Genomic DNA, 9159 nt, shown 5'->3' on the forward strand with positions numbered 1-9159 from the left:
TTCCCACCCAATCCCACCCATATGGCCGAATACACACATCCCTCCATCTCCTCCATATCTTCTTCTTCTTCATCTATTCTTTCTTCTCTTGCTCGAGGGCGAGCAATATTCTAAGTTTGGTGTGGTAAAAGCATAAGCTTTTTGTTTTTCCATTACCATTAATGGCACCTAAGGCCAGAGAAACCTCAAGAAAGAGAAAAGGGAAGGCAATTGCTTCCACCTCTGAGCCATGGGAAATGGAAAGATTCATCTCACAAGCCCATCACTTAGAAAAGGATGGAGCAAACAAGAGAGCCTATTCATGGAGCTCAAGAAACACATAAGGAAGCTCACCATCAAGAAATCCCTGATATACCTCAAGGGATGCACTTTCCTCCACAGAATTTTTGGGAGCAAATCAACACCTCCCTAGGAGAATTAAGTTCCAACATGGGACAATTAAGGGTGGAACATCAAGAGCACTCCATCATCCTTTATGAAATTAGAGAAGATCAAAAAGCAATGAGGGAGGAGCAACAAAGACAAAGAAGAGACATAGAAGAGCTCAAGGACATCATTGGTTCCTCAAGGAGAAAATGCCACCATCACTAAGGTGGACTCATTCCTTGTTCTTACATTCTCTGTTTTTCGTTTTCTCTATGTTAAGTGCTTATCTATGTTAGTGTCTTATTACATGATCATTAGTATTTAGTAACTTTGTCTTAAAGTTATGAATGTCCTATGAATCCATCACCTCTCTTAAATGAAAACTGTTTTAATTCAAAAGAACAAGAAGTACATGAGTTTCGAATTTATCCTTGAACTTAGTTTAATTATATTGATGTGGTGACAATGCTTCTTGTTTTCTGAATGAATGCCTGAACAGTGCATATGTCTTTTGAAGTTGTTGTTTAAGAATGTTAAATATGTTGGCTCTTGAAAGAATGATGACAAGGAGACATGTTATTTGATAATCTGAAAAATCATAAAAATGATTCTTGAAGCAAGAAAAAGCAGTGAATACAGGAAGCGTGCAAAAAAAAATAGCGAAAAAAAATATAGAAAGAAAAAGAAAAAGCAAGCAGAAAAAGCCAAAAGCTCTTAAAACCAAAAGGCAAGAGAAAAAAGCCAATAGCCCTTAAAACCAAAAGGCAAGGGTAATAAAAAGGATCCCAAGGCTTTGAGCATCAGTGGATAGGAGGGCCTAAAGGAATAAAATCCTGGCCTGAGCGGATAAACCAAGCTGTCCCTAACCATGCGCTTGTGGCGTGAAGGTGTCAAGTGAAAACTTGAGACTGAGCGGTTAAAGTCAAGGTCCAAAGAAAAAGAAGAGTGTGCTTAAGAACCCTGGACACCTCTAATTGGGGACTTTAGCAAAGCTGAGTCACAATCTGAAAAGGTTCACCCAATTATGTGTCTGTGGCATTATGTATCCGGTGGTAATACTGGAAAACAAAGTGCTTAGGGCCACGGCCAAGACTCATAAAGTAGCTGTGTTCAAGAATCAACATACTGAACTAGGAGAATCAATAACACTATCTGAACTCTGAGTTCCTATAGATGCCAATCATTCTGAACTTCAATGGATAAAGTGAGATGCCAAAACTATTCAAGAAGCAAAAAGCTACAAGTCCCGCTCATCTGATTGGAGCTATGTTTCATTGATAGTTTGGAATTTATAGTATATTTTCTTCTTTTTATCTCATTTGATTTTTAGTTGCTTGGGGACAAGCAATAATTTAAGTTTGATGTTGTGATGAGCAGATAATTTATACGCTTTTTGGCATTTTTTTAGTATGTTTTTAGTAGGATCTAGTTACTTTTAGGGATGTTTTCATTAGTTTTTATGTTAAATTCACATTTTTGGACTTTACTATGAGTTTGTGTGTTTTTCTATGATTTCAGGTATTTTCTGGCTGAAATTGAGGGACTTGAGCAAAAATCAGATTCAGAGGTTGAAGAAGGACTGCTGATGCTGTTGGATTCTGACCTCCCTGCACTAAAAATGGATTTTCTGAAGCTACAGAACTCAAAATGGCGCGCTTCCAATTGCGTTGGAAAGTAGACATCCCGGGCTTTCCAGAAATATATAATAGTCTATACTTTGACTGAGTTTAGATGACGCAAAAGGGCATTGAACGCCAGTTCTACGCTGCAGTCTGGAGTTAAACGCTAGAAACACGTCACGAACCAGAGTTGAACGCCAAAAACACGTTACAACTTGGCGTTCAACTCCAAAAGAAGCCTCTGCACGTGGAAAGCTAAAGCTCAGCCCAAGCACACACCAAGTGGGCCCTGGAAGTGGATTTATGCCTCAATTACTTACTTCTGTAAACCCTAGTAACTAGTTTTGTATAAATAGGACTTTTACTATTGTATTAATCATCTTTGGAATCATCCTGGATTGTATTTTTGATCATGTGATCACGTTTTGGGGGCTGGCCTCTCGGCCATGCCTGAACCTTTCACTTATGTATTTTCAACGGTAGAGTTTCTACACTCCATAGATTAAGGTGTGGAGCTCTGCTGTTCCTCATGATTTAATGCAAAGTACTACTGTTTTCTATTCAATTCAACTTATTCCGCTTCTAAGATATCCATTCGCACCCAAGAACATGATGAATGTGATGATTATGTGACGCTTGGTGCACGAAATTGTGATCTCCAGGTTCGAAGAATCCCTGGTAAAGGCTCCAAAAACTTGGTGCTCTGATCTCAATACATAATTGTCACAACTTCGATACAACTAACCAGCAAGTGTACTGGGTCGTCCAAGTAATACCTTACGTGAGTAAGGGTCGAATCCCACGGAGATTGTTGGTATGAAGCAAGCTATGGTCACCTTGTAAATCTCAGTCAGGCGGATATAAAGTGATAATGTTGTTTTCGAATAATAAATAATAGAATAGGGATAGAGATACTTATGTAAATCATTGGTAGGAATTTCAGATAAGCGAATGGAGATGCTTTTCGTTCCTCTGAACCTCTGCTTTCCTGCTATCTTCATCCAATCAGTCTTACTCCTTTCCATGGCTGGCTTTATACAAGGGCATCACCGTTGTCAGTGGCTACATCCCCTCCTCTCAGTGAATAATATGCTCACGCACCCTGTCACGGCACGGCTATTCATCTGTCGGTTCTCGATCATGCTGGAATAGGATTCACCCTCCTTTTGCGTCTGTCACTAACGCCCAACAATCGCGAGTTTGAAGCTCGTCACAGTCATTCAATCATTGAATCCTACTCAGAATACCACAGACAAGGTTTAGACCTTCCGGATTCTCTTGAATGCCGCCATCATTCTAGCTTACGCCACGAAGATTCTGGTTAGGAGATCTAAGAGATATTCATTCTAGCTTAATTCATGTAGAACAGAAGTGTTTGTCAGGCACGCGTTCATAAGGGAGAAGGATGATGAGCGTCACACATAATCATCACCTTCATCACGTTCTTGGGTGCGAATGGATATCTTAGAAGCGAAATAAGAAGAATTGAATAGAAAACAGTAGTACTTTGCATTAATCTTTGAGGAACAGCAGAGCTCCACACCTTAATCTATGGAGCTTCAAACTCGCGATTGTTGGGCGTTAGTGACAGACGCAAAAGGAGGGTGAATCCTATTCCAGCATGATCGAGAACCGACAGATGAATAGCCGTGCCGTGACAGGGTGCGTGAGCATATTATTCACTGAGAGGAGGGGATGTAGCCACTAACAATGGTGATGCCCTTGCATACAGCCAGCCATGGAAAGGAGTAAGACTGATTGGATGAAGATAGCAGGAAAGCAGAGGTTCAGAGGAACGAAAAGCATCTCCATTCGCTTATCTGAAATTCCTACCAATGATTTACATAAGTATCTCTATCCCTATTTTATTAATTAATATTCGAAAACACCATTATCACTTTATATCCGCCTGACTGAGATTTACAAGGTGACCATAGCTTGCTTCATACCAACAATCTCCGTGGGATTCGACCCTTACTCACGTAAGGTATTACTTGGACGACCCAGTGCACTTGCTGGTTAGTTGTATCGAAGTTGTGACAATTATGAATTAAGATCAGAGCACCAAGCTTTGGAGCCATTACCAGGGATTGTTTGAGCCTGGACATCACAAATGTGAATTTAAAAGTCCAGAAATGTGAATTTAACATAAAAACTAATGAAAACATCCCTAAAAGTGACTAGATCCTACTAAAAACATACTAAAAACAATGCCAAAAAGCGTATAAATTATCCGCTCATCACAACACCAAACTTAAATTGTTGCTTGTCCCCAAGCAACTGAAAATCAAATAGGATAAAAAGAAGAGAATATACTATAAATTCCAAACTATCAATGAAACATAGCTCCAATCATATGAGCGGGACTTATAGCTTTTTGCCTCTTGAATAGTTTTGGCATCTCACTTTATCCATTGAGGTTCAGAATGATTGGCATCTATAGGAACTTCAGATTTCGAATAGTGTTATTGACTCTCCTAGTTCAGTATGATGATTCTTGAACACAGCTTCTTTATGAGTCTTGGCCGTGGCCCTAAGCACTTTGTTTTCCAGTATTACCACCGGATACATAAATGCCACAGACACATAATTGGGTGAACCTTTTCAGATTGTGACTCAGCTTTGCTAAAGTCCCCAATTAGAGGTGTCCAGGGTTCTTAAGCACACTCTTTTTTTTTTTTTTGCTTTGGACCTTGACTTTAACCGCTCAGTCTCAAGTTTTCACTTGACACCTACACGCCACAAGCACATGGTTAGGGACAGCTTGGTTTAGCCGCTTAGACCAGGATTTTATTCCTTTAGGCCCTCCTATCCACTGATGCTCAAAGCCTTGTGATCCTTTTTATTTCCCTTGCCTTTCGGTTTTAAGGGTTATTGGCTTTTTCTGCTTGCTTTTTCTTTTTTTTTTTTTTTCGCCTCTTTTTTTTTCTTTTTTTTTTCTTTTTTTTTTCTGCAAGCTTTGTTCTTTGCTGCTTTTTCTTGCTTCAAGAATCATTTTTATGATTTTTCAGATTATCAAATAACATGTCTCCTAGTCATCATTCTTTCAAGAGCCAACATATTTAACATTCTTAAACAACAACTTCAAAAGACATATGCACTGTTCAAGCATACATTCAGAAAACAAGAAGCATTGTCACCACATCAATATAATTAAGCTAAGTTCAAGGATAAATTCGAAACTCATGTACTTCTTGTTCTTTTGAATTAAAACAAATTTTTTATTTAAGAGAGGTGATGGATTCATAGGACATTCATATCTTTAAGACAAAGTTACTAACTACTAATGATCATGTAATGAAGGCACAAACATAGATAAGCACATAATATAGAAAACGACAAACAAAGAAAGCAAGAACAAGGAATGAATCCACCTTAGTGATGGTGGCGTTTCCTTCTTGAGGAACCAATGATGTCCTTGAGCTCTTCTATGTCTCTTCCTTGTCTTTGTTGCTCCTCCCTCATTGCTTTTTGATCTTCTCTTATTTCATGAAGCATGATGGAGTGCTCTTGATGTTCCACCCTTAGTTGTCCCATATTGGAACTCAATTCTCCTAGGGAGGTGTTGATTTGCTCCCAATAGTTTTGTGGAGGAAAGTGCAATTGAGGCATTTCCGGAATCTCATGGTGATGAGCTTCATACGCCTCTTGGGCTCCATGACTGGGCTCTCTTGCTTGCTCCATCTTTTTCTTAGTGATGGGCTTTTCCTCTTTAATGAGGATATCTCCCTCTATGTCAATCCCAGCTGAATTGCATAGGTGGCAGATGAGGTGAGGAAAGGCTAACCTTGCCGTGGTGGAGGACTTGTCAGCCACCTTGTAGAGTTCTTGAGGTATAATCTCATGAACTTCCACCTCTTCTCCAATCATGATGCTATGGATCATGATGGCCCGGTCTATAGTAACTTCAGACCGGTTGCTAGTGGGAATGATTGAGCATTGAATAAACTCCAACCATCCTCTAGCTATAGGCTTGAGGTCCAATCTTCTTAGTTGAACCGGCTTGCCTTTGGAGTCAATCTTCCATTGAGCTCCTTCTACACATATGTCCATAAGGACTTGGTCCAACCTTTGATCAAAGTTGACTCTCCTTGTGTAGGGGCGTGCGTTCTCTTCCATGTATGGCAAGTTGAACGCCAACCTCACATTCTCCGGACTAAAATCTAAGTATTTCCCCCGAACCATTGTAACATAGTTCTTTGGATCCGGGTTCTTACTTTGATCATGGTTCTTGGTGATCCATGAATTGGCATAGAACTCTTGAACCATTAGGATGCCGACTTGTTGGATGGGATTTGTTAGAACTTCCCAACCTCTTCTTTGAATTTCATGTCGGATCTCCGGATACTCATTTCTTTTGAGTTTAAAAGGGACCTCAGGGATCACCTTCTTCTTGGCCACAACATCATAGAAGTGGTCTTCATGGGCTTTGGAGATGAATCTTTCCATCTCCCATGACTCGGATGTGGAAGCTTTTGTCTTCCCTTTCCCTCTTCTAGAGGATTCTCCGGTCTTGGGTGCCATCAATGGTAATGGAAAAACAAAAAAAGCTATGCTTTTACCACACCAAACTTAGAATATTGCTCGCCCTCGAGCAATAAACAAAAGAATAGAAGAAGAAGAAGAAGAAATATGGAAAGGGAGAGGGAGATGTGGTTTCGGCTAAGGAGAGTGTAGAGGGGTGTGTTGTGTGAAGTTGGTGAAGAATGGAGGTCTTTATATAGGGAATGGAGGGGGGGTTAAGGTTCGGCCATATGGGTGGGTTTGGGTGGGAAATTGGTTTTGAATTTTGAAGGTAGGTGGAGTTTATGAGGTAGGTTTATTGGGAGGAGTGGGTGGATGTGAGTGGTGAAGAGGTGATGGGGAAGAGAGTTTGAGGTGATTGGTGAAGGGTTTTTGGGTAAGAGTGTTTATGGGGTTGTGTGAAAGAGAGTGGCGAGAAGAAGTGAGTGGAGGTAGGTGGGGATCCTGTGGGGTCCACAGATCCTAAGTGGATCCTGTGGGGTCCACAGATCCTGAGGTGTTCAAGGATTTACATCCCTGCACCCATTAGGCATGTAAAAATGCCTTTGTATCCAACTCTGGGCGTTCAGCGCCAGGTTGGTGGCCATTTTGGGCGTTCAATGCCCATCTGTGTGCCATTTCTGGCGTTGAACGCCAGAACCATGCCTGTTCTGGCGTTCAGCGCCCAGAAGCTGCCCATTTTGGGCGTTCAGCGCCAGAACCATGCTCTGTTCTGGCGCTGAACGCCAGACAGATGCTCCTCCAGGGTGTGATTTTTCTTCTGCTGTTTTTGATTCCGTTTTCAATTTTTATATTTATTTTGTGACTCCACATGATCATGAACCTAAGAAAACATAAAAATAAGAATTAGATAAACATTGGGTTGCCTCCCAACAAGCGCTTCTTTAATGTCAATAGCTTGACAGTGGGCTCTCATGGAGCCTCACAGATGTGCAGAGCTTTGTTGAGACTCTCCAACACCAAACTTAGAGTTTGACTGTGGGGGCTCTGGTTGACTCTGCTTTGAGAGAAGCTTTTCAAGCTTCCTTTCCATAGTTGCAGAGGGAGATCCTTGAGTTTTGAATACAAGGGAGTTCTCATTCCATTGAAGGACTATTTCACCTTTGTCAACATCAATCACAGCTCTTGCTGTGGCCAGGAAAGGTCTTCCTAGGATGATGGATTCATCCTCTTCCTTTCCAGTATCCAGGACTATGAAATCAGTAAGTATGTAAAGGCCCTCAACCTTTACTAATACATCTTCTACTTGTCCATAAGCCTGTCTTCTTGAGCTGTCTGCCATCTCTAGTGAGATTTTAGCAGCTTGCACCCCATAGATTCCCAGATTTTCTATTACAGAGAGGGGCATGAGGTTTATCCCTGAACCAAGGTCACACAGAGCTTTAAAGATCATGGTGCCTATGGTGCAGGGTATTATGAACTTTCCAGGATCCTGTCTCTTCTGAGGCAATGTCAGTTGATCCAGATCACTTAGTTCATTGATGAACAAGGGAGGATCAACTTCCCAAGTATCAATGCCAAACAATTTGGCATTCAGCTTCATGATTGCACCAAGAAACTTGGCAGTTTGCTCTTCAGTAACATCCTCATTCTCTTCAGAAGAGGAATACTCATCAGAGCTCATGAAGGGCATAAGGAGGTTCAATGGAATCTCTATGGTCTCTAGATAAGCCTCAGAGTCCTTTGGCTCCTCAGAGGGAAGCTCCTTATTGATCACTGGACGTCCCAGGAGGTCCTCCTCCTTGGGATTCACGTCCTCTCCTCTCCTCAGAGGTTCGGCCATGGCGCTTATGTCAATGGCCTTGCACTCTCCTTTTGGGTTCTCTTCTGTATTGCTTGGGAGAGTACTAGGAGGGATTTCAGTGATCCTTTTACTCAGCTGGCCCACTTGTGCTTCCAGATTTCTAATGGAAGACCTTGTTTCATTCATGAAACTTACAGTGGCCTTAGATAGATCAGAGACTAGATTTGCTAAATTAGAAGCATTTTGTTCAGAGTTCTCTGTCTGTTGCTGAGTTGATGATGAAAAAGGCTTGCTATTGCTAAACCTGTTTCTTCCACCATTATTAAAGCCTTGTTGGGGCTTTTGATCCTTCCATGAGAAATTTGGATGATTTCTCCATGTTGAGTTATAGGTGTTTCCATAAGGTTCACCTAAGTAATTTACCTCTGCTATTGCAGGGTTCTCAGGATCATAGGCTTCTTCTTCAGAAGATGCCTCTTGAGTACTGTTGGATGCAGCTTGCATTCCATGCAGACTCTGAGAAATCATATTGACTTGCTGAGTCAATATTTTGTTCTGAGCCAATATGGCATTCAGAGTATCAACTTCAAGAACTCCCTTCTTCATAGGCGTCCCATTACTCACAGGATTCCTTTCAGAAGTGTACATGAACTGGTTATTAGCAACCATGTCAATGAGTTCTTGAGCTTCTGCAGGCGTTTTCTTTAGGTGAATGGATCCACCTGCAGAAGTGTCCAGTGACATTTTTGATAGCTCAGATAAACCATCATAGAATATATCCAGGATGGTCCATTCTGAAAGCATGTCAGAAGGACACTTTTTGGTCAACTGTTTGTATCTTTCCCAAGCTTCATAGAGAGATTCACCTTCTTTCTGTCTGAAGGTTTGAACATCAGCTCTAAGCTT

General features: G+C 41.2%; 1 non-coding gene across 1 annotated transcript; it reads left to right on the forward strand.

Moving 5' to 3' along the window:
- The first annotated feature begins 9051 nt into the window (after positions 1 to 9051).
- On the forward strand, positions 9052 to 9159 carry LOC148578087 (small nucleolar RNA R71). The gene has a single exon (XR_015904190.1). It is a non-coding gene; the product is annotated as a small nucleolar RNA R71 (small nucleolar RNA).

Source organism: Arachis ipaensis, chromosome B1 (genome assembly GCF_059453495.1).
Source record: "Arachis ipaensis isolate K30076 ecotype BB chromosome B1, ASM5945349v1, whole genome shotgun sequence".
Taxonomy (NCBI): domain Eukaryota; kingdom Viridiplantae; phylum Streptophyta; class Magnoliopsida; order Fabales; family Fabaceae; genus Arachis; species Arachis ipaensis.